The sequence below is a fragment of the Pleurodeles waltl genome, chromosome 9, assembly GCF_031143425.1.
Source record: "Pleurodeles waltl isolate 20211129_DDA chromosome 9, aPleWal1.hap1.20221129, whole genome shotgun sequence".
Lineage (NCBI taxonomy): Eukaryota > Metazoa > Chordata > Amphibia > Caudata > Salamandridae > Pleurodeles > Pleurodeles waltl.
The window spans coordinates 610,144,939-610,171,799 of NC_090448.1; the positions used below are offsets into that span (position 1 = coordinate 610,144,939).

The 26,861-nt window shown below is 41.8% G+C and overlaps 1 protein-coding gene across 6 annotated transcripts in view; it reads left to right on the forward strand.

The window, feature by feature from the left end:
• Positions 1-26,861, forward strand: part of LOC138259714 (leucine-rich repeat and fibronectin type III domain-containing protein 1-like protein) — a 3,031,897-nt gene that overhangs the window by 598,780 nt on the left and 2,406,256 nt on the right. For all 6 annotated transcript variants that reach the window (XM_069207608.1, XM_069207606.1, XM_069207609.1 and 3 more), the window contains one exon: positions 17,246-17,306. The gene's annotated coding sequence lies outside the window, so the exon portion shown is untranslated. The remainder of the gene's footprint in view (positions 1-17,245; positions 17,307-26,861) is intronic.

The following is a 26,861-nucleotide window of genomic DNA, read 5'->3' on the forward strand; positions in this document are numbered from 1 at the left end:
TCTACTTTTAGTCTTGTTGCTATATATTTATTATGTATAGACCATGATTTTATTGTTGTAAGTTATTGCTTTGAAGGTTATTTAGACCGAATAAAGCTTGTGTGTAACTAACTACTCAGAGGAAATCCTTTGCAAGCACCAGTTAGTTTGTCATTTGTATCTACGTTTGTGCTTGTTTTTTATTTTTTTATTGTGTGCTTCTGATAAGGAGTATGAAGCACTGCTGCGATTCCTGACAATGTACCCTCCTTGAGAAGAACCTCAATCACATTTGAAGTGAAGGCCTTGTTTTAAGTATAGTATACTTGCATTTAATAAGAGTGAGATTTTTAAAATTTGGAGTACTGAAGAAATTCCAAACAGACTGGTAACATATGATTCTCATTCTAAAAGTAATCCCTCTCTACACAATGCGGCTGATCTACTTTTTGACCCAATATAACAAGCTATACACACCATAATTCATATAAGCCTTGCATTTCTCTCACTTGCACACGGTAAAATAAAACCTTCATTTTTCATATCGACGCCAAACATGATTCATAAGACATTCCTCATTTGCCTCCCATAGGACTACAAACGTTGAACATAAAAACCCACATTAAACAGACCCCCTCCCTAAAGTACCGTATATGCAGTTGTTTCCGACTCATTAAGCTTATGTCCCACTAAACATATGCTCAGATCAATTTAACCAGTGAGCAAATGATGCCCTGAAGTGGAACCAACAAACCGTTATGTTCAAATTCATGCGCTCATTCATAAGGGGCAGGTTTTTAAATATGAAGATTTGCGCGGGCCACAACAGCAACAATTTTCATTTCATCCGATATATGTATATATTTTTTTACAATCTGTGCGCCTACCATGGCAACCTTCTCTTTCAACGCACAAGTGTTTTTGTCCGGTGTGAAGAGGGTCTGCTCTGAGGGACCCACTTAATTCTCTGCTGCGCTGTGCCTTTCCGTTCCAGTGAAGCCTGCTTTGAAGTGGCTTCCAGGCTGTTTGAAATGGCACTGGCTTTGGTACAACACATACTGAGCCTGGAATCTGTTGTTTGAGATTAATTGAACACTTTTTTATCAGGGTTTATAGAAGATAACAGGTACTTTGCTAATGGAAAATACAACTCATTAAGGGCTTCAGGAAGCAGGACTGATTGTGTGGACATCACTACTGTGTACTCGCATAATACTCCAATGTGTCCGCCACATGATTCACTTTGTAAATACATTTAGGGATTCTACACCCATGTTAGGAAAAAAACTATGGGCTTCAAACACAACAAAAAGATTCATATGACCTTTTTAGGATATTTTGTGCAAAATATCTAATCGCAACCTGGCAAAATTAATTTGCATAATTAATGGTGACATTCGGGGACTGATGCTAAGTGGAGCTCATCATGAGAAAAGCAACCCTGCAGGTAGTTTCCGTGTTTTATGCCTGGAAATATTTTACTCGGGTGCGAAACATAGAAGATTGCCTCAGCTACTGTCCCTGTAGGCTCTTACTATCATCTGCCTTTGTAATAGAGCTGGTGTGTCACTTTTTGATATTAAATCAACAGGTGTATTTTGTTCATGTGTCTAACTAAGACGCCATTTACATTGGACATGACGTGGATTGCAAACTCTCAGGGACCCTGGGTGGGCTTTTTAGGTGTTACTATTGTTGCTGTGCACCCCTACTCCTTTAGTCGCATAACTCCAAGCTCATCCAGGCGATATGGGTCTGATACCTATCCCTCCGTTCCAATCTACCTTTTGCTCTCGTCCACTATGACTGCGCCATCTTTGGTTGAGTCATGGAAAGTTAGAGGCTGTTGGAATGATCTCCAACATGACCCGAAGTGCAGTTTGAGAGTTGTACATTCTCAACGCACACAGGGCTATTCTCAACAACTTTAAATCGAATTATGTGTCTTTTGCTGTTACTACTGTTGTGCACCTATGGGTTCTCATATTGTGGGACTCTGAGCTGCCCACATCAGCATGGGCTGACCCCCTTTCCCCTGCTTTTCTTTATTCTTTGCTCTCTCCTGCTCTGGGCTCTTCATCTATGGTTGGAGCCCCTCAACCTGCAAATACATGTTAACATCTCCTTCCAAGGCATTGAGTCCAGATGTCCAGGTAAAGGACTGAGAGGTTAGGGAATTGTTTCAGTGGTACATTGCCTCTTTGGGCCTGTTAAAGCTTGATGGGAATGAGGGTTGGTGTGAAACCCCCCGGCTGAGTGTCTCCCTTCTTCCACTCATTTCGTCCCTCCCTCCTTCCCATACACGCATTACTTCTACATAATCTCTATCTCCATCCTCCCACTTGATTCATTCCCTCAACAATACCTACACAAAAGGGTTGTGCTAGTACCTCTCCAGCGTTATTTACATAGTCATTGTTGTTGCATGCATTATGTCCAATTATTTTATTTGTTTCTGCCTGTCTTGAATGTACTTACCCTACCCTATAATATAACTGGTTGTTTATTTCGTTTCTTCTTTCCTCTTCCTGGTCAAGTTTCCATTTAGTTTTTTTTGGTAGTTTAACCATGCAACGATGATCCGAGCCTCTGTTACGCTCAACTGGACTCTTATACATTTCTGATATAGCTTGACAGTGCCACATGGGCCTGGTATTTCTTTCTTCCTCAGCTCCTGCACAGTAATCTAGGGCTTGCACTGTGGACCAAAAATTACAACATCAAAGTATGTACCTTGTACTTATAAAAGGGAAAAGAAAACATGCACTTCCCCAAACCTCCCCTGAGATTTAATGCATGAGTGCACCACAGACTCACTCTCCAAGGTCATCAGTACCCTTTTGCTCTTCTAAGAGCAGGACAATCTTAACACATTTTCCTGATTTGTAGTTTGCATTTATATACAAGGTTTTATGGATGAATAATAATATCTCCTCTCTAGTTTTACTCTCAAGGTAAATACATATTGCTGCTATTAATAATTTTGTTAACTGTATATTTTGTGCAAGAATTAAATGAAGTCAAATGGCCCACTGCACCAACTGATAAACTACAGAGGCGAGCAAAGGGGTTATTTTTCTTTTCGCAGATGGCTCGTTAAACCACCCAGGTGGCACAGGCCCTGTGCTACTGCCCAACCACATCCTGCCCACTAAAGTGAAATTTCTGCACCATGTTGGTGACGCCGCTTATCTAAAAGTGCTTCTGTCAACAGAACTGGAGCACTCTCTGTGATATACAAATGCAAATTGAGCCATCAAACAAAGCCAGCTTGCCATTTTTTTTTTGCTTTTCTGAAGCAAACCCCCAAGCGGGGAGTTTCTTTTCATTTTTATGACCCCCTTACAACATTTTGTCCTGGGCAAAAATTACAAATTGAATTCATAATATTACCTTTAGAATTTACAGCATTGGTGTAGTTTAAGTTTGTTTAGCATTCAAAATATTTAATAATGTTTTCCTAACTAAGGTTTGTGTATTTTACGTTCTTTCGGTGTACAAATAATAAATTATGTTTTCATAACTATAACTTAGCTTTAACCTTTGTTTTTTTCATAAAGTAAAGTAGGGTAGAGTGAAGTGGGGTAGAGTGGTTAACATTAGAGTGGCGTACGTTACAGCATTGGAGAGTGGAGCAGGGTAGTGTGAAGTGTAGAGTGAAGGGAGGTAGAGAGGCATGAAGTGTTGTAGTGTACAGTGACAGAGTGAAGTGGGGTACAGTGATGTCGGGTAGAGTAGAGTGGCTTAGACTAGAGTAGCATAGAGTTTTTTGGTGCAGAATAGAACACAGTGAGGTAGAGAGCAGTGCATACAGTACACAGGAGTAGAGTGGTGTATGTTGGAGTGGAGTAGAGTGGCTTGCAGTGGTGTAGAGTATCATAGAGAAGAGTAGCAGAGAGTACAGTGGGATAGAGTAGAGTGGTGTACAGTGAGGTTGGGGTAGAATTAAGTGTGGTAGAGTGAAGTGGAGTAGAGTAAAGTGGGGTAAAGTAGAGTGCATTGAGTACAGTTGTGTGGAGTGAGGTGGGTTTGAGTGAACTGGTGTAGAGTGATGTGAGGTAATGTAGAGTGGCATGGGCTAGAGTGGCATAGAATGAAGTTGTGCACAGTAGCAGTGTAGGGTGGAGTAGAATACAGCGGAGTAGAGTGCTGTTGAGTGGAGTGGAGTAGAACATATTGGAGAGGCATAGAGTAGAGTTGCATGGAGTAAAGTGACAGAGATTTGAGCGGCTTAGAGGAGAGTGGTGTAGAGTAGAGTGGCATAGGGTTCAGTGGTACAGAGTAGAGTGCAGTGGTATTGGTTGCAGTGGTGTAGAGTACAGTGGTGTACAGTGGAGTAGAGTGGTTTGGAGTTGCATAGAGTAAAGTCACATGGAGTAGAATGGCATAAAGTAGAGTGGCAGAGAGATGAGTGGCATAGAGCAGCATGGTGTAGATTACAGTGGTGTTGAGTAAAGTGGGGTACAGTGAAGTGGTGCAGCGTAAACTGCAGTGGTGCAGTTGCAGCAGTGTAGAGTGAGGTAGAGAACAGTGGAGTAGAGTGGTGTAGAATGGAGTGGGGTAGAGCTTATTGAAGTGGCACAGAGTAGAGGTACATAGAGTAAAGTGGTAGAGAGTTGAGTGGTGTAGACTAGAGTGGCATAGAGTGCAGTGGTACAGAGTAGAGTGCAGTGGCATAGGTTGCAGTGGTATGAAGTGACATCGAATACAGTGGTGTACAGTAGAGTAGAGTGGTTTGGAGTTTCATAGATTAATGTCACATAGATTAGAGTGGCAGAGAGGTGAGCGTTTTAGAGTATCATGGCTTAGATTGGAGTGGCGTAGAGTAAAGTGAGGCACAGTGAGTTAAGGTAGAGTGAACTTTTGTAAAGAAGAGTGAGTAGAGTAGAGGGGCATGCACTACAGTGGTATACAGTGGAATGGTGTTCAGTGAAGTGAGTAGATAGGCATACAGTTAAGTGGCATCGAGTGAAGTGGAATACGATGAAATGGGATAGATTAAAGTGGTGTCTAGTAGAGTAGTGTAGAAAGGAGTACAGTAGAGTGAGGTGGGTTTGAGTGAACTGGTGTAGAGTGATGTGAGGGCTACAGTGAAGTACAGTGTAGTAGAGTGGCATGGAGTAGAGTGACGTAGAGTATAACAGTGTGGAGTGGAGTGACTTAGAGCGAAGTAGCGCAGAGTGTTGTGGTGTACAGTGGAATCTGAGACTTTTTAGACAGACTTAGCATCTAAGTGGATGAACGGATTTTTATACAATTGTGCAGGCATATACATTATGGTGTGAAAAGGGTCCTTTTTGATATTTTATATAAATTAGTTCAGTAGTTTTAAAGTTATATGGCCCAAAGTCTTAATGATATATTGGGCCACATTAAACCACAGTACTTTCATGGTATGAAGTGGTACATGGCTATGACACAACACACAAAGCACAATGCTATTGATTAATGACAACCCTTATAAAATGAAAAGGCAGCTATATTATTCAGACAACACTTTTGGTTTGTTCTGTGGTTTACTGTGAAATGCAAATGTTTAATGTGTTTTAAATGTATAGGAACTACTTTAGCAAGCACTGTAGAGGTAGGGGAAATTAATTATATCATTTTTTGTATTTGTTAAAAAGTTTGCTGAGTGTGTATCTATCTATATATATATGCATATATATATATATACACACACACACACTAATATATATATATATATATATATAAATATATATATATATATATATATATATATATATATATATATATATATATATATATATATAGTAGAGTGGCATAGAGTTGAGTCACATACAGTGCTGAGGAATAGCGTGAAGTGGGATAGTGTGTTTTAGCATTCAGTGGAGTATGGTATACAGTGGATTAGCGTACAGTGGCATGGCATACATTGGAGTGGTGTACAGTGTTCTGATGCAGAGTGGATGGCATATAGTGTTGAGTGAGTGGTATAGAGTCTTGTGTTGTAGAGTCTTGAAGTATAGAATGGAGTGATTTAGAGTGGAGTAGAGTAAAGTGGAGTGATGCACAATGAAGTGAGGTACAGTGAAGTGGGGTAATATAGAGTGGCATAGAATAGAGTGGCGTAGGGTGCAGTGGTGCAGAATACAGTGCTGTGGCACAGAGTGCAGTGTCATACAGTGGAGTAGAATAGAGTGGTGTGAAGTATAATGCCTTGGAGTGGTGTAGAGTTGAGTTGTGTACAGTTGAGTGGCTTAGAGTACAAAGGCATACAGCATAGATTTGTAGAGTGAAGTGTGTTGGCATTAAGTGGGATAGAGTAGGGTGGCATAGAGTAAAGTGATGTAGAGTATAGTGGAATAGAGTAGAGTGAAGTGTGGTAGAAGGAAGTTGGATAGAGTGGCATAAAGAAGTGTGGCATGGAGTAGAATGGTGTAGAGTGAAGCAGGGTACAGTGAAGTGGCATAGAGTGGTGTGGAGTGGCATACAGCAGAGTAATGTGGATTGGAGCAGGATAAAGTGGCTTGAAGTGGCGTACAATAGAGTGGTGTAAAGTACAGTGGCATAGAGTACAGTGACATACAGTAGACTAGTATTGTGTGGGGTGTGATAGAATGGTTTAGGGTTGCACGGTGTGGATTTGAGTGGCTTGGCATACAGTAGAGCTGTGTAGAGGGCAGTGGCCCAGAATGCAGAGTCTTACAATCAAAATGGTGTAAAGTAGAGTAGAGTGCCATAGAGTGCAGTGGCCTGGAGTGCAATGGCATAATGAGCAGTGGCCTAGAGTACAGTTGCACAGAATGGAGTAGCGAAGACTGGAGTAGCACAGAGTGCAGTGGCGGACAGTGCAGGGAAGTGCATTGGAGTACAGTGCAGTGATGCAGCATGCAGCTGTGTGCATTGCAGAGGCATAGATTGTAGTGGCATAGAGGGTAGTGACGTAGAGTTGAGTGGCATGTCGTACAGTACAGTGAAGTGGCATACAGTGGATTGGTGTGTCGTACAGGGCAGTGGAGTGGGGTGTCATAGAGAACCATGTCGTACAGTGCCTTACAGTGGAGGGGCGAACACTGGAGTTGTGTAGAACAGAGTGGCATACAGTGGAATTGTGTGGGTTAACATGGACTGGACTGACATAGACTGGAGCGGCCTAGAATAGAATACTGTACTGTGGAGTGGCATAGAGTTGAGTGGTGAAGATTGGAGTGACATATCATACACTGGTTATCATTGATTAAATCACTACATTTGAAATGGCATCACTGATGACAAGTCTGTGTATGATGAGGACCTGATTTAGTGTTCACTTAGGGCACAAATTATGGTCACTAGAGATAATTATAACTGGTGAATTTCAGTGGTTTTATAAGTTTAAAATGTTATGTTGTCATTAAAATCTTCACCTGAATCTAACTTCATTTAAACCTTTATTTTTTTCATTGAATTTCCTTTATAACATAAAGTAATATTTCATTACCATATGTAAATAATAATCCATGGCCCCCTGTGGCCATTCATCCAGTCACTGTGGACAGCCAGCCTCTCACTGTGGGTCGTCCATAGGGTCTGGCTGCAGTCAGGCAGACCTCATTGCCAGGGACAATTAGTCAACCAAAAGAAGACGGGGTGATGCAGCCACTTCCCTGAGCATTTAAAGGTCTCAGGGTTCCCATTCCCCTTGGTCATATTTTTATATTAAGGGGGCGTGCACAGCCCCCTCACCGAACTGCTTTTGGCCCCAGGAACCCTATCACCTGCATCCTTTGTTTTTTAATTAAGAGGCTCAGGGCATGTGGCCCAAACCACTAAGCACCCCAAGGAACCCATCCCCCAGGTCTTTTTCATTAAATTGAGGGGAAGGGGCACAGAGCCCCCAATACGGAGCCATGAGGGACTCTGGGGACCCAATCCCTCAGGGTCATCTGATATTTGTAGAGGGGAGAGCGTGCCCAGCTCCCCTCCCTGAGCCATAGGGGTCTCTGGGGACCCCATCGCCATGGTCTTTAAAGGAAGAGGGCTTACACCCCTCTCCCTGTGGAAATAGTGGCCATGCATGCCCCCGCTTATTTTCGAAAACCCAGCAGGTGATGGGGTCCGTGGGCCCATTGGTGGCTCAGGGAAGGGGGTCACAATGCCCCCTCCCCTTTATTTTGAAATTGGCCCGTGAGGTTGCCCAGAGCCTCACTGAGGCTCTGGAAAGGGGACCAAGCATCACTTTCCCCTATTTTTGAAAAATAGGCCTGAGAGGATGGGGTCCCTGTGACTCATTAGTAGAGCCCCACATATACCTCAAAGTTAAGAAAATAAATTCTATGCTTACCTGTATACACTTAGACTCGCAATATTTCAGTAGTTGATATTCCGGACACCATATTTTAGTAGCTGATGTTTTGTCCTTGATATTCTTGTTCACAAATGATGTACTTATATGCAGTGCTTAATTTTTGCCTGGGATTGCAGGTGGTTCCTACCAGCACTCTTTTCTGGAGGCAGACACTCATTTGTTCACATCAAACTTTCACCCAGAGAAAGTGAAAGTAAGAAAGAGGAAGAGAAAGACAGAAAAACGACGACAAAGGGAGAAGGCAGAAGTCTGCAAGAATAAATAAAAGGGCTGAGGGTGCCTGGTGGTGAATTAAAAAGGTCTTAAGTGGAATCAAGACTGCCCTACCATGGCATGCAACATGCCAACTTTCAACAGCATCTGCCGCAGGCTTCTTAGTAAATACTTGGGATGGAGTACTTATGCTTGTACAAATTAAGCGTTACTTATAGGCTGATCTATGGCTTGACAATGAGTAGCAGTGCAGTAAGAATCTGCCCCAACAATAATCTGGCAGTGACATCTAAGGCCCTAACTGAGGACAGGCAGCTCCTCATCTTGTTCTCTGAATTGCTCCAAATGAACCTTACAAAATATATATATAATTCAGCTAGAGTTCTGGATTGATTCTATTTAGGACCTTTGAAAATTGTATGTAAGGGTGGCAGATTTCTTCCTTCATCACGATAGGCTATGGTGCTCCCATATCTCATAAGTGAAATTTAAAATAAGCTTTGTACTTTTGCGAACAGCCTTGACGTTATTCCTTTTCCACAGAACATGTGTTTCACACGAGTCTGGAAAACACAGCGCTGCAAAGCTACTGCAAGGTACACTTTGCAGAAATTATTATCAGTCATGATCTGCACATATTAAATTGCAGTGATGATTATTGAGTATCCCATGGCTATACGCGTATGTTGTCGGGTCACGAGCTTGAAGCCACAGACGCATCAGTTCAAAATTCCAATTACAAAATTTGCAGTATCAGCATACTTCTGCAGTCAAGGCAATAACTTAATAAAAGGGATTTTTTCAGGCCATTGAAACATTTCATACTAAATTGAATGAGACCAAGCAAAAGGGAGAAATAAAGCTCATAACAAAAATGTGATTGTGAAATTATGAATTCATGCCCGTGACAGAAACTGGTTGAATTTCTCAGATTTTATTAAATGAACAAGGTAATCGAAAATAGTGTTTCCTCTTTGAGAAAACATGCATTTCATATATAGGAAAGCTATAAACAGTGGGCTTGAGTTGAGTGCCAAGGTTTCACGTATTACATCCTATGTTATATAACTGATCATAATACTCTCAATTATCAAGTCAAGTTCATATGTTTTTAATCTGGTTTTAATTTTGATTTCCTGAAAAAAAGCAATACCGAAAAGAGATCTCCCTGGTGAAACTAACAGATGATGCCCACTGTCCAAACATTCCTCTCATGGCCTTGTGCATTGTGGTCATCTATCCTAAAATGAAAAAACATAACTTGAGCCTAAACTATTGCATTTAGTCTGATAGCAACTACTGGGTTCACAGTAATCATGCAATCTCAGAGCTATGGAGGATTGAACAGTTAGTAACTTTATCTTTATTTTAAATAAATAAGGTTATTATACGTGGGAACTGGAGAGTAAATCTGCCTATCTGAATAACCGTCTACTAACTACCAATTCACAGTTCATCCCATCCATAACATCCTAATTGTTAGAAATGGGGTCTTTGGTTGATAGTCAGGTTACCCCCTGTTCAAGCAAGGACCCTCACTCTAGTCAGGGTAAAAGAGAATCACCCTCAGCTAACACCTGCTTACCCCCTTGGTAGCTTGGCAGAGTAGTAGGCTTAACTTCAGAGTGCTAGGTGTAAAGTATTTGTACCAACACACGCAGTAACTTAATTAAAACACTACAAAATGACACAACACAGGTTTAGAAAAATAGGAAATATTTATCTAAACAAAACAAGACCAAAACATAAAAAATCCACAATACACAAGTCATCAATTCAAAATCAAAAGGAGTCTTTAAGTAGTTTTAAACACACACTAACGCTATCAGCGTGTAAAAGTACCTTGGGTGCATCAAAAATAACCCCGCACAGGCAAGTGCGCGTCAAAAAGGGCATGCAATGCGTTGATTCCACTCTCAAGCGGGACCGTGCATCATTTCTCCTTTCGCCGGGTCGGGCGCGTTGTTTCTTCTCTCTGCAGGAGAGCGATGCGTTGATCCGGTCAGCACTCTCGGGTCCGGGCAGGCCTTGTGTTGTTTTTTCACGCCCAGCAGTACTTGAGTCAGAAATCCAGCCGCACGATAATCCGAAAACCCAACAGCGCGGGTTGTGATCTCCCAGCCTCCGTCAGAGATGCTGCGCGTTGTTTCTCCTGCTCCGTGCATCGATTCTTCAGTCGTGTTTCCTGTGAGCGCCGTTTCTCAGCTGCGGAGCCGGCGGCGCGTTATTTCCTCAGCCGCAGATCGGAGTTGCCTCGATCTTTTCCCCGCACGGAGCTCTGTGCGTGGATTTTCTTGTCTTTAGGCTGCCAGCTTCTCCTTTCAGGGTCCCAGGAACTGAATGGGCACCACCGGGCAGAGTAGGAGTCTCTCCAGAGACCCCAGGCGCTGGCAGAGAGAAGTCTTTGCTGTCCCTGAGACTTCAAACAACAGGAGGCAAGCTCTAAATCAAGCCCTTGGAGATTTCTTCTCAAGATGGAAGGCACACAAAGTCCAGTCTTTGCCCTCTTAATCTGGCAGAAGCAGCAACTGCAGGATAGCTCCACAAAGCACAGTCACAGGCAGGGCAGCTCTTCTTCTTCAGCTCTTCAGCCCTGCTCCAGGCAGGGGTTCCTCTTGTTTACAGAAGTGTTTCTAAAGTCTGTGGTTTTGGGTGCCCTTCTTATACCCAATTTCTCTTTTGAAGTAGGCTTACATCAAAGTAAAGTCTCTTTTGAATGTGAAATCCTGCCTTGCCCAGGCCAGGCCCCAGACACTCACAAGGGGGTTGGAGACTCCATTGTGTGAGGGCAGGCACAGCCCTTTCAGGTGTGAGTGACAACTCATACCCTCCCTCCTACCACAGATGGGTCATCAGGATATGCAGGCTACACCCAAGCTCCCTTTGAGTCACTCTCTAGTGTGAGGTGCAACCTGCCCATCTGTCAACCTGACCCAGACAGGGAATCCACAAACAGGCAGAGTAACAGAAATGGTATATGCAAGAAAATAGCCACTTTCTAAAAGTGGCATTTTCAAACACACAATTTTAAAATCAACTTTACTAAAAGATGTATTTTTAAATTGTGAGCTCAGAGACCCCAAACTCCACATGTCCATCCGCTCGCAAAGGGAATATACACTTTAATCAGATTTAAAGGTAGCCCCCATGATAACCTTTGAGAGGGACAGGCCTTGCAACTGTGAAAAACGAATTTAGCAATAATTCACTGTCAGGACATATAAAACACATTACTATGGGGGTTATTCTAACTTTGGAGGAGGTGTTAATCCGTCCCAAAAGTGACGGAAAAGTGACGGATTTACCACTAGCCGTATTACGAGTCCATTATATCCTATGGAACTCGTAATACGGCTGGTGGTATATCCGTCACTTTACCGTCACTTTTGGGACGGATTAACACTCCTCCAAAGTTAGAATAACCCCCTATATGTCCTACCTTAACCATACAGTGCACCCTGCCCTTGGCCTACCTTAGGGGTGTCTGGCATGTAAGAAAAGGGAAGGGTTAGGTCTGGCAAGTGGGTGCACTTGCCAAGTCGAATTTACAGTTAAAACTTCACACACAGACACTGCAGTGGCAGGTCTGAGACATGATTTTAGAGCTACTTATGTGGGTGGCCCAACCAGTGCTGAAGGCCCACTCGTAGCATTTGATTTACACACCCTGGCACCTCCAGTGCACTTTACTAGGGACTTACTAGTAAATCAAATATGCCAATCATGGATAAGCCAATTACATACACATTTTGTAAAGGAGCACTTGCACTTTAGTACTGGTTAATAGTGGTAAAGTGCCCAGAGTAACAAAAACAACAAAATCAGAGCCCAGCACACATCAGCAACCTGGGGAAAAGAGGCAAAAAGTTAAGGGAGAACACACCAAGGATGAAAAGTCGAACACTAATATTAAGATAGGTGATTTGTGGGAGGGATTTTCTTCATCCTGCATTCAGATCTTTGCAAATGGGTTACAGTCATCTGTCAATTCAACGGATGAGGTTCCTTCAAACCGACTGGCTCCTCTCTGTTGGACTCCTTGTCTGTGATGTAAAAATAAATTAATGTGTGGCTCAAGCCTAGCTCCCAAAAGGTGAAGATTGGAGGCTAGGAATGCTCAACATGGCTAATAAAGCAGACTAGACTGGTGAGATAAGACATAAAAGATGTCCCTGCTTGTGTTGAGGAAGAAATCACATTAATGGAGGATAACTTTGAGAGTTTCTTTGAGAGTTTCCTCAATAAGAGGCCTAACTGCTGCTAAAGGATTTGCTCCATAGATGTGGAATTCAACATCTTGGACAGGACGTCAGGGTTAGTAGGGGATGGGCATGCTATGGATAGAGTGCCTTGCCTTCTTTTCAGCTTCAATCCTAAGCCTGGTGTGATTGAAGGCTTAGAAGGTCCTTTAACTGAAGGAGTTCTCAGACCAGTGGCTGAAACTCATTTGAGTCATTAAGGACTGGGCAATGGATATTCCTATTCTAGTTGGGTGATTCTCGTTCTACTTTTCCCAAAGTGAACTACACTCAGTGGAATACCTCCATAAGAACCTGCAAAAATGTATTTGGTAAACCTGTCTTCCTGTTTCGGCCTATTTCATTTGTGGAGAGGCCCGGTACAATTGTCTTAAAGAGGAATTACTAGTACTGAAGCAACCAAGTTCAGAGAAATCTACTGGAATACCTGGAACATCCCACTGAAAAACAACCAGTTGCATTCAGAGTAACTGATTTTATCCCAGCCCAAGATGCATTGTGCGTTTCAGTGAACTTTAGTGAAATTGTTTGATGCACTCCTGTCCTCTAATGTTCGTCTTATTTCAGTCTCAGTTGATTGCTGCATTTTTACACTTTGCATAATTTTTTTCCTTCACTTTCCTTATTTCTCTTTATCAATTGTTCTTCACTTAATGACATTTATTGCCCTTCTTTCTTGTTTCTTAAGGGTAAACTAGACTATGGCCCTCATTCCAACCGTGGCGGTCGGCGGTGAAGCTGCGGTTAGACCGCCAACAGGCTGGCGGTCTTTTTTCATGTATTCTGACCATGGCGGTTACCGCCATGGCCAGCCGCCGCTTCACCGTTCCGACCGCCACGGCGGTAACGACTTGGGTCTCCAGGCCGGCGGTCGACACATACCGCCGGCGGTATTCCAACCCGCCTGACCGCAGCTTACCGCCATGGATTTCATGCGGTTCGGGACCGCCATCAAATACATGGCGGTAAGCACTATCAGTGCCAGGGAATCCCTTCCCCGGCACTGATAGGGGTCTCCCCCACCCCCACCCCATCTCCCTCCCCTACCCCCCCACCACCCCTGCCACCCCCAAAAGGTTGCAGGACCCCCCTCCCCACCCCGATCCCCAACATATACACACATCCCCCCGCATCCATGCACGCACTCATGCACATAAACACACCCCTCCGCCTCCATGCACACACTCATGCACATACACACACCCCCCCGCATACACGCACGCACTCACACGCCCCCTCAACATACACACACGCACACCCCCATGCACGCACGCAACTCACAACACCGCCCCACCCCCCTTCCCTGGCGGACGATCTCCTTATCTGTTCCGGTGATCCTCCGGGAGGGGACGGGAGCCATGGGGGCAGCTCCGCCGACACCGCCACGCCAACAGAACCCCGCCACAGCGAATCACAGGTCGTGATTCGCTGGGTGGTGTTCTGTTGGCGTGGCGGTGGAGGTGGAGCTACCTCCACTTCCCCGCCTGCCGCCAGTATGGCTGTTGGCGGATCTCCGTCTGGAAACGGGCGGAGCGCTGCCAGCAGTCGGAATGGCCCGTGCGGAAGACCGCCAGCACTGGCTGTCTTCCGTACGGCGGTCCCTCGGCGGTCTGTTGAAAAGACCGCCGAGGTTGGAATGAGGGTCTATATGTATCTTTTATGTTTATTAACCTGCACCATGCTTAGATGAGTTGTTTAACACAGCACATTACACATTTTCCTGTAGTATTGCCCCGTAGTTCAGACCAAGTTTCTCAAGGTGAGCATAGTTTATTCTCATTAAAAACATGCTTTCCTCTGAGGGTCTTCGAGTTGAGAAGCTTGAGAGCTCAGCCACAAAGTGATCTGTCTCTCATACCTTTCATGACACCAGTTTACATTTGTGGGTTCTTCTCTTTAACCCATATGCAAGCTCACATTAAGGCTATGACCTCTTCTTCTCACAGCATGTTGGTGGGAATCACAAATATAAAGATCTTCAGTCTTCCTGAAATGTGAGAATGTCAGAGCTGAGTAAAACAACGACAGAAAGCTGCATACATAAAGCAGTTAGACTAACCAACATTATGGGGCCAATTACGAGGCTGATGGTCTTAAGACCACCAGCCCCATGGTGGCTGTCAGGCCACATTAAGACCCTGGCGGTTAGACCACCAGGGGTCCGCCACCTCCGTTGGGAACGGTTGGGGGCAGGCAGAGATCGTAATCTCGCAGGGCAGCACTGCATGCAGCACTTGCCCCAGGATTATGACCTCGTTCCCCGCCAGTCTTTTCATTGTTAAATTACAAAGAATATGGCAACCATCCAGGAGTCAATGCCTACCCACTTTAAGTGAAAGTTACCAGAACAATATGACTTCCTAGTGCAAGTAACGTCAACTATCATGTCAGAGTGATGGATAGACTAAAGGCTTAAGTGACAATTTTATATACATTACCATATATTATACATTGATTATCCCCATTGTCATTGTGTGAACAATGGTGACTTTATTTTAGGAGACAATATCACTGGCAAAATTGTCATCTTACATGTGCCACAGACTGGCATGTCCATCAAACCCCCCTGAAGTGTCAGTGTTATAGATGGTACCTGTGTTTTGTATGATATATTGATTATTTGTTTACTCCAGTAACCTATCTAAACACTATTTTATAAAATGATTGTCATTTCGACCTGATCACCTAATTTTTAATAGCTATTAATTATCAAATACAGATTTATTAACTTACTAACACGTGGGTGTCTTGATACATTTGTAGAATGATAAAATATCAGAAGTAGGGCATTTAGAATAAAATGTATTTATTAAACTCCATGAAATCAAACACAACTCAAATCACGTGAAAGCATACATCGTCTGCCTAATCAAATCATGTACTCCTGCCTCCCAATGTGTGGGCGGAGCCAAAATCCCTTTCCTGGTGATACCACATAGGAGTCTATTCAGCCATTGGAGGGCAGTGAAAACATGATAATGTTTCCTTCCCCCACAAGTTAACTGGTGTGCAGAGTTTATTTGTAAAAACTTTTTCAACTTTTGGGACAATAATACTTCCTCTCTAAAAACATGAGTAAGGTATGATAGTGAATGGAGACCAATTTGGATGCCGTCTGTTTTCATACTTCTCAGAATTTGATCTAGATCTCACAGACTTCTGCTTCTGCTTGCCTTTACATCACCCTGGAAGCACTGGCACTAGCTGGTACACCCTACCTGTTTAGTTTGGTTCTTAGTCCAGAACATGCATACACTCAGTTAAAGGCCCACACACCCAAACAAACATACATTAATGTGCTCCTATCTCTAAACATAAAGCAGGGGACCTACGGAGTACATTAAAATGGCAAGACAAGTGAATAAAGTATAATGGCGGTCAAAGACCGCCAGGGCTGTTTCGACGATTGCACCGTCAACAGGCTGGCGGTGCAATCTTTGGTATTACGACTGTGGCCGAAGAGCTGCAGTCGTACAGCCAGGATCAGTGGTTTTCCGCCACAGTGGTCACGGCGGATTTAATCCTCCAGGGCAGCGCTGCTTGCTGCACTGCCCAGGGGATTACAAGTCCCCCTCCCGCCAGCCTTTTCATGGCGGTAGGAACCGCCATGAAAAGGCTGGTGGAAAGGGGAGTCGTGGGGCCCCTGGGTGCCCTTGCACTCTGGCACAGCCCCATGAAGCTTTTCACTGTCTGCAAAGCAGCCAGTAAAAAGCGCGACGGGTGCAACTGCACCCGTCGCACAGCCGCAACACCGCCGGCTCCATTTGTAGCCGGCTCCAATGTTGCGGCCGACATCCCCGCTGGGCCGGCGGGTGGAAACTGGGAAACTGGCCCAGCGGGGATGTCGTAATGGCGACCGCACAGCGGTTCCGGCCGCCAATGTTGTAATGAGGGCCAATGTAAGTAAAACTTACACCACCCAAACAATGTGAATGAATCCATGAAAAACCATAACACAGTTAGTGAAAGTGCCTGACTCCTCCCCAAAGGGGCTGGTTGCCCATATGAAGATCCAATTTCAGAGAAAATTTAAATAATTTTGGGACCATTACAGGGGAATTAGGACTTTTTTAGAAAGTATAAACTAATATAGTGCTACATCTAGTTTATGGCAGATGTTTTTTTCGGGCTAAAAAACTTGTGCAACATCTGTGGATGTTGATGGTAACTTCTGTAAACCAATTTCATTGAACCACAGATATTGAAATTAGTATATATCTACTGTTAACAATAAAGTGGTATGCATTGAGACACATGAAACTAAAAGTGAGTTTTTAGTAATGCAAAGACCTTAATGCTGTAAACAGAAAGATCATCGTAACTATCGCTATAGAACTAACAAGCGAGATTTGTTGATTTGTCAAATTGCATAAATGTAATTATAGCTTTTATCTGCTTTTATTTAAACAAAACAATCTAATAGCTAGTGACTTTGTGACAGCAGAAGACTCATTATTTTTACATTTTTATCTATTTTGTGAAGGAGAAAACTAAAAGTTAAGAAATTGAGGTTCGATTTGCATCTTGGCCAACAGGACACCAAGGTACGTACTTCTCAGTTAAACGTTTGTCACTATATGTGTATGTTTCTCGTTCTAAATTTGAAGTAATGAAAATACTTATTAATCTACTGAATTTGAGAACGTTCAGCCTCAGTGCGTACATTTGCTGCAATTGGGCAGACACCCTATCCTCACTTTGACAAATCTCTTTCTTTGAAGGGGTAATGTTGAATGCAGTATTGGATCTTTACTTCGGTCTTCGTCAAAGTTTAATGGGTTCCAAACAGCTAGGTAAAATTCACTATTAAGCTATTATGCATTAACTGATTTAGAGGATAAGTCCAAGATGCTGTCTAAGAGATCTTAGGGCTTGATTTAAAGATTGCCAGGTGGCCCTCTGTCAGTCAGAGTGGAACAGGACACTACATCCATCACTCTTTCTTTTTTAAAATTGGAGTTTATTTAATAACACCAAAAATAAAACAGCATTACAATAAGTAATGTAAGTCCTAATAACAAAAGTAGAACACAATTATTGAGCATAAAATACAGTGATTGAAGAAAGTATTTGCTAAAAAAGTATACAAAGGTGGGAAGAAAAGTATACACTGTAAGAAACTGCATAAATACATAAGGAATATGGGGAGGACAGAGAAAAAGAAAGACAATATGTAGCTAAAATGTATAAGTTAGAAAAATGAGAACACTAAAAGAACTGTAGACATTGTGAAAAGAAAGAAAAAATAAACATCATAAATATAGCTGTATGAAATCCTATACGTTATCTTATTAGTACAAAAAGGGTAATCAGGTGAAGTTCAAGGCTGCTTCTTTACATTATCTGACATAGTAATATTGTTAATAACAAGTGAGGCAGAGAGGGATACATACATAGTCAATGGAAGCTATAATAGATCTCTCATAACAGCTAAAGATACAGGAGAAACATAGTTGGTGTCTAATTTGTGATGAAAGCAAACAGCATTCCACCACAACCTGGAAGTGACGTTCTGAGCTTATTTCCAACTTGATGTTATTAAATGAAAAGCAACAACTAAGAATAAATCTATCAACTTGTAACGTGAGGTAGTGTGGGGCCACTGAGGAGCCAAACTACCCAGAAAGAAGGAAAAACAAAGAGCAACTTTAAAAATCTTCTTAATTTGAGACCACAGCAGTTTACAAAATTGATAAATAAATGGGCACGAAAATAACATATCCTTTAAATCAGCATTGGTGCATGAACAGGACCAACAAGAAGAGAATGCAGTTGGGGAAAAGTGTATGTGTAGTATTAGCAGCCCACACTGTTTTATGACGTTTACGCCATATCTTATCCTGTAAGGTAATAGGCCAACATTCCATAAGATCCCTTTCCCAAGCTAGTTAATTCTTAGTCTTTGCCCTATCTGATGTCATTTGTAGTGATTTATGAAAGCAAAGGCCAATGGATCATTGTTTAATAATGGAAAAAGTGTAGTGGATGTTGGGGGAGCGAAGGAAGTATTTGGCAAAGTGAAAATGTATTGAGTGAGGGGAGTACATAAAAGGTCATATTATGTTTTGGAAGTAGATGGCAGAGAAACATTACTTGGAGTTCGTGAAAAGGTAAAAGTTGATCATCTGCAAAAAGTTGCAATATCCAAATCAAACCTTTTAGCTCCCCCGGTCTTCCAATATATAGGATGATTCTTAATATGTAGTGATTCATTATGCCAAATAGGTTGCTGTTGATAGGTAGCAACTGAGGGATATGTGGATGATAGTAGAGGTGTCAGGAGTTGTAGAAAATTTTACTCAGAGTTCAGGACAAGTTGGTCATCTTCAAAAATTGCAATATCCAATTCAAAACTTTCAGCTCGCCAGGTCTTCCAATATATAGAACGATTCTTAGTATGTAGTACTTTATTATGCCAAATGAGTTGTTGTTGAAAGGTAGAAACCGAGGAATGTGTGGATAGTAGGAGAGATGTCATGGGTTTACATGAAAACATGATTGAGAAAAAGTTGTTGCGAAAGAAGAATTTTTGTAAAATTAAAAGGGGCAGGAAGAGATTTGTCTCACTGTAGCCATAGAGAGGGGGGTGTAAGGGGAGAATGGAAGAAAACCATCGATCAGCGTGTTTTTATAGAGAAAGCATAATGGTATTTTTTTTTATATTTTGAAAGTTAAGGTCTCCATTAGATTTTTCCTTTTTTAATCAGAATAAAACTATTCAAGAAGATCTGCATTTCCGAAGGAATTTTGATAGAAGAGCATCTATTTTTTTAAATAGTAAGCAGGGATAAGGACAGGTATCCTAGCAATAACATATAATAACAAGGGAGTAAGAATTATTTTATTAGAATCAATTCTGCCCCACCAAGAAAGAAAAAGTGCGTGCCATCTTGCAATATTATAATTTAGTGTTTTGTTAATATAAACAAAGTTCAATTTAAAGTTTCTTTAATCGTCTGTGTAAAACACAATCCTAAATACTATATCTTTGATGGTTGCCAGACAAATCCTGTGTGATCAAAAAGTTGTTTGTTAAACAAACCATTTAAATGTAAAACCTCACACTTATCAATATTAAGCCGATAACCTGTCAGTTAGGATAAAACAGTAACTTGTTGTAGAAAAGGAGGAATATAAGTTGTATGGTTGGAACAGTATAAAGAATGTAATTTGCATAAACTGACATCTTATTTTGGTGGGATCCAATTTGAAAACCTGAGATATGTGTGCCTTGTCAAATTTTAGTTAGAAAAGGTTCAAGTGCAATAAAAAACACAAGGGGCGACGGCCTTGGCATACCCCTCTAAACAATGAAAAATAAGCTGGAAGCATACCTTTAACAAAAATTACTGCCTTTATAGCAAAGAAATGAAACCAATCAATTTGGGATGGAAACCAATCCATTTTAATGCCTGAAACATAAAATCCTTACCTATCCTATCAAAAAGAAATTCTGCATGCAAAGTAATAGTGGCAATAGGATGACCCAATGTACAGGCCTTGCTTATGACATAGAAAAATACTCGAGCATTAACAGAGGATAGTCGTCCCTTTACAAAACTGGATTGTTCGACTCCTATGAGATTAGGTGAATTAGGATCAATACGCGATGTCAACATTTTTGCAAACATTTTGTAGTCAGTATTAAAGTAAGAAATGGGATAGTAATTCTTGCACTGGGAGAGATCTTTATTATTGTTTGGAGTTAAGCAAAGCAGGGCTTCCTGGAAAGAGCCTTGAGAAGTACCCTTAATGATCAATGAGTTAAATAAGAGTAAAAGGTTGGGAAGGAGCAGCTTATCCAAGAGGTTATAAAATTCAATAGTAAAGCCATCGGGCCCAGGAGCTTTCCCTCTGTGTAGTATTGAGATAGCATGAGTGATTTCTGAAAGTGAAATATCTGCCTGTAATGAGTTGAAATCAATATGGTGTGAGGGAAGGGAAGTAATGGATTGAAAGTGGTTTATCAAATCTAATTGCAATGTTTGCATTTCTGGAGAAGATAAATGTGTGTAAAAGTGTAAAACTTCATTTAAAATATCTTTGTCCTTAAAGAGAAAAGTTCCTGCACTATTTCGTAGAGACATTATTCCATTTCTATCTCTTTTGATTTTTAAATAATTTGCAAGAATTTATCCCATTTTATTTTGGCCACCATAATAATGTGCACTGTTCTTCAATAGATAAAAAAAGGAGGCATTCATAGTTAATCTATTAAAAGTGAGTTTAGCATCAATCAATCGCTGAAAGGAAATTTTGGTTTTAGAGTGATAATAAGTATACTTAAAATTTTAATGTTACCAAGTATTTTGTTAGATTGTGTTTCCATACATTTTTTTCTTTTGAGAGACAAAATGTATTATAAAACCTATTGCAGATGCTTTAAAGGAATCCCAAATCATTCCAAAGGAAGTATCAGTATTAATAACAAAAAATTCAGAGCTAAAGGTTTCAAATTGGGATATGGATTTAGCATCCAAAAGTAATGAATTATTAAAGCACAGTCTACCTGCATGTGTGTAAATAGGGCATTGGGTCAAAGTCTGTGTACACTGGTGCATGATCTGGTATCATAATTGATCCTATGTCAGACTGAAGAACATGCTGGGCCAGTGATTTACTGCAAAAAAGATAATCTGTGCAGGATTTTGAATGATACAGAGCTGAATAAAAAGTTTATTCCCGGAGATCTGAGTGACATAACCTCCATTTATCAACTAACGATTAACGCTGGATAACAGATTTAAATTGAAAATGCATTTTGATATGAACAAACTTGACTGTTGAATTTCTATCCAGAATAGGATTATGAATTTGGGTGCAACCTCCACCAACAATGTTATAGTCATCATCACGCAAAAGCAATTTGTCAGAATTGTTGGTCCAAAGGGTATTATAAACAGAAAGAGGACCATAAACATTAAAGATACTCCAGGGTGTGTTATCAAAAAGAAACTTAGCAATGATCCATCGAGCTTCAGAATCAGATTCTTGGTTAACAATATTAACATTCAACTTTTTGTGACAAAGAAACAATACTCCATTCTTTTTCCCCAAAGCAGGAGAAGCTAAAACATTACCAAGCCAGCATTGTTTTAACTTGGCAACCTCTGGGTCAGAAAGATGTGATTCTTTTAGTTACCCAACATCGATTTTCAGTTTAGCTAAATGTGAAAGAACCCACTGCAGCTTAATAGGGTTACCCAACCCTTTAATATTCATTTTAGCAACCTTGAATGAAATCCTGGAACAATAGTATGCACAATCAACACGTCTACAGTAGTAAAATGAAAAAGTAATAAATCAAATGTTGGAGAGAATGAGAATTTTGCTTGATTAAAAAGGGAAGGGAGGAGAAGGGTACAAGGAGGAGAAACAGGAAAGAAGTATTGATGAGAATAAGAACTGAATTTAATTGGAAATGAAAGGGGGAAAGGGGTGGTGGAGAGGGAAGCATGGAAATCAAAATGACAAAATAGAACCGGAAAAAGAAACATCAGTAAAAAAAATAGCAAAACGGAGAGCATATAGACAGTACAAATCATACAAATAATGACCGAAAAACATACCTACAAAACACAGAATGAGAGGGAGGGTGGCAACACCAGAAGACGAAGGCAACAACATCCGAACTCCATAGGAACCCAGGGCGGCGTTGATTTGGACGAGAACATCACATGAAAGTGAGACCATGGGGAAATGAGATGTGAGGACAAATATCTTTATCATACGAAGAGAAACATTAAGAAACTAAGGCATGTCATAATAAAAGAAAAACAACCCTAGCAATAAAAGAAAACCTAGTAACTCAGGTAAGTGAATAAAAAACAGAAAAACAGACATAAGAACAAATTAAATTAAGTCATTCTTGAAGTGTCCATGTCCTTTCTTCCACATATTGAAGACATTTCTTATGTGCAGCAGGCTCCTCGTAAATGGTTGTTTTGTCTTTATATGTTCCCTTACACAAGCATGGATGAATTAGGCCGAAAACTAACATTAATAGCTCTCAACTGAGGATGCATATCCAAGAACTATTTTTGGTGATCTGCAGTGACTTTAGCCACATCCTAGGAGAAGAATACTCTAGGGAAGGCCCAGATAATTTGCTTTTTAGCTTTAACAGCAGATATTACTTGTAAACGATCTGTATATGTATATGTGGTTTAGCAGAAATTCTGGGACCAGGTCTATAAGCTTTCTGAATGTTGAGGGGAGTAGTGATACTTGCGGCCCCAATGAAGACCATTTACCATCTAAATTTTGCAACGTTTTAGTAGTCTCTTCCATGAAGAGTTTCAGTGTGCAAATTTCCTCATTTATCATAACCATAGAAGTCATGGAGGATTTTTCTGGAAAAGGGGCGTCTTTTGTTGGCTCTTTATTTAACCCCATTGACATTTTACTGAATGAAGAAGTTGTGGGATTAGTACCTGAATAGGAGTCAGGTTTTTGAGAGCTTGTGTCATCCATATTGTTAAGAAAGTAAGTCAGATTCTAACTATGGAATGGTGGTGGAAGTTTAAAATTCCTTGTTTCCCCATTTAAGAGATAGGGTGCCAAGCTGAGTACTGATGCCGCAAGCAAGTGAGGCAGAAAATTAGGTGGAGCACACTGGATGCACAAAAGGTGAGTGAGGACCTTACGTACTCACAATGAGTTGGAATAATTTAGAAAAAAAACAAAAAATAATAAAAACTATCAACCAGTTCACTGCACAAAAAAGTAATCATTTCATTTGAAGAGGCCAATGTTCCAGGAAGTTGTGAAACATGAGAAAGCACTCAGAAAAATGTGCTGGAAGCATGGGAGCATTTGATAATTATCACGCGCTGAGGATTATTGGGCATGCAGAGATTCCAGAGGTTAATTAAACTAAAAAATACTGAGGAAAAATATAATTTTGAAGTTCATGTGAAGACTGTAAAGTGCTCACTGTCCATTTTCAATTAAAAAGTTTGTGAGGAAAAACATGGGCGGAAAAGGGAAGCATATTCCCCTTTATATATATATATATATATATATATAAAGATCATCAGTGAGATCATCTGTTTGAGTCACTTCTTTCTCGGATATCTATATATATCTATATATATATATATATATATATATATATATATATATATATATATATAGATATATATATTTGTTTGTTTGTTTTCAGCTTATGTTCCTAAATCTGTGAAAATACAGTGATTCAAACATTTAATTGATTAAAGAGTGTGCCTGCTCTGAAATTGCAGCAATAGGTGAGGAATGCGCTCACTGTCTGTCACAATGGCGGGCGCGACCTCGCATTGTGAGGCAAACTCCCCCAGGGCTGGCTGTGAGCTGCTTGAAGATGAAACAGAGCAGGAAAGTGCTCCAACGACTCACATCCACCACTCTGATGGGCTTCCACCTCACATATCGCGAGATCGCAGGCAGCCCAGGGGTGAATATTATGCCTTCAGAACAACCTTGGTGTGCAGCTACTGTCTTTCAAGTTGATGAGAAACAAACTTTTTTCCCCAAGGTTGGGTTACGGGGCATTTTTATTTTTTTCTGTTCAAGATCTCCAGGATTTTCCTGGGACTGAGAGGCAGAAAAAAATATCAGACCATCCGCACTAAATATGGTGGGATAACTGATGTCTTTACTTTGATGGCCCATACTCCATCAGAGTAAGCTTTCCAACAGCAGAGTAAGTGGGGGCACTGCCTCCGGAAAGTTGGCAGTCTGTCCAACTCACAAAAGAGGGGATCGACAAGGGTTTGATGGATATGGTACTCGTCCACATTTGTGACTGGTACCTTGTCCTTAAAACTGTAAATCAGGCCCCTATTTTATAAATGAGTTATTTGAAAATACTTCGAAGAGGAGCTTCTAGACTGGGAAAACTAAAATTTGGTGCAGTTCTAGTAGATCCCTATGACTGTTTTGTAGTTCAGAGGTTTTCCATAGTCAGTCTTCAACCTCACATTAGAAAGGTTTATAAGTGTATTCCATCCTATTAACTTAGTATCCTTAATATAAGTGGCCCCATAGAAGCAACTGTACTTTCAGTAAAATCACAAATCCAAATTGTAGGATGCTGGCTGCAGCAACATTGTAGGATGCTGTGGAACACAATGAAACTTATATCTAATGATTCATTGATAAATGTAGTTTCATTGCTGGACACCATTGTGTAATAAACTGTCCACAATGAAATGCCTTTGGCCAAGTGTTGCTGACACTCTGTGACTATTGCTAGCCTTTCCTTCCTCTAAATTAACTTGGCATGTGTGGCTTTGAAGTACTGCATCTCCATGTCCCCCAAATCTAAAATCGTAAGCTATGCGTTCTGACAATTATGCCCAAATTATTTGAAGTTACTGGAAACTCTATTACTGTTTTAGCTAATGTCTTCAGAATTTATCCAGCAAAATGTATTGTTGGGATTATTTTCTAATCTTTTCTAATACTAGAGAATGGCCCTAATGCCTTAAAAAAACAGAGACTGGGATTTATCGACAAGCCATTAGTTATTGACCTATGTAATAAGTTTTTCGGAAAAAGTATGCCCAAATCTATGTGGGCTTAAGGCTATAACCCCTACCATTTTTTAAATTAAGTAGACCCCAAACGCTAGCAATTTTGTTTGGGTTGCACACTGTCCAACTGAAATACCTGCTGTTAGAAATGGGGTTTCAGGTTGGCTAGGGTATGCACCTAAGCCGGGCAGAACCCACCCACTCTAGTCAGGGCAAGGGAGTTACACGTCCAAGATAACCCCTGCTCACCCCTTTGGTAGCTTGGCATGAGCAGTCAGGCCTATACCAGAGGCAATGTGTAAAGCGTTTATACAACACACTCAACACACGTGACGCACTATCCCCACCACAAAGGAAACACAACACCAAGTTATATGAAAATATACTGTATTGTACACAACGCAATTATTAGACCAAACATAACATATCAGTAGTATCCTGCTACCTGAGCAGTTGTCAGAACATTAAACATTGGTTACTCTGCAAACTAGCAGTAGTCACAAATAACACACAGGTTACTCAGTATTCTGCAACATAAGCAGTAGTCAGGAAGCACGTTATTACACCAAAGCACTTGTCATAGGCATATCATAAACGCCCATATTAGGAACATTATAAAACATTTGGCAAGGCAGAAAAACATATTAGCATGTGATGCCCATAAAAGGAACATTTGCATTCACATATTAAACATCCTAAAAACAGGTAGGCCACATATAAGGCAATAAAGTCTCTAACAAGAACTTATGTTATATATATTTTCATTTGGTAGTACCTGGTTTGATGTAGGCACCTCTAGTGCCTGCAGAATGAAAAATGGGGCCCCCGGTGCTCCTCTGCAGGAAACGAGGGCCTCCCAAGAGTTCTGGGTTTCAGGGGAGCGGCACGAACCCCCTCTGGATAATTGACGGGCCCCTCCTGGGGCCTGCGATCGCTGAGGGTCCCCCCGGGCCTCCACCGGCCCTCACGAGGGGGGGGCCAAGGTCAGCAATTACTTTTATGAGGGTGGGGGCACCACACACCCCCTCTGCTTTAAGGACAGGCCCCTCCTGGGTCCTGCAATTACTGGGCCCCCCCGGGCCTCCACTGGCCCTCACAAGAGGGGGCCAAGGTCAGGCAGAAGTGTAAAGGAGGAGGGGGCACCGCGCAATCCCTCCGTTTCAAGAAAAGACCCCTCCTGGGGCCTGTGATCGCTGAGGGCCCCCCCCCCCGGCTGCCACTGGCCCTCCAGCGTGGGGGGGCCAACATTCCTGCACCGGCCCGCAAGGGGCCACACCAAAGGGACCGGCAGCACGGGGAGCCTCCGATGAGGCTCCCGCCCCACCGCAGTCCCACAGCAGAAACGGCGCCGGGCTCCAGTGGGGCATGGAGAGACTTCCTTCTCCCCTGCCCTTCCTAGAAGAGGAGAACAGGGCCCGGTGGGGTAGAGGAGCCTCCGATGAGGCCTCCTTCACCTGCCTGGCTTAAAACAGATGTTGCGGCCTGCCCAGGCCGTTAGGAGCGGCAGGCACCAAAGTAGGTGCCTGCTTGTGCCCCGGGGGAGTTCCACAGAGCGCGCTTCACCCCGTAGGCACGATAGGAGCG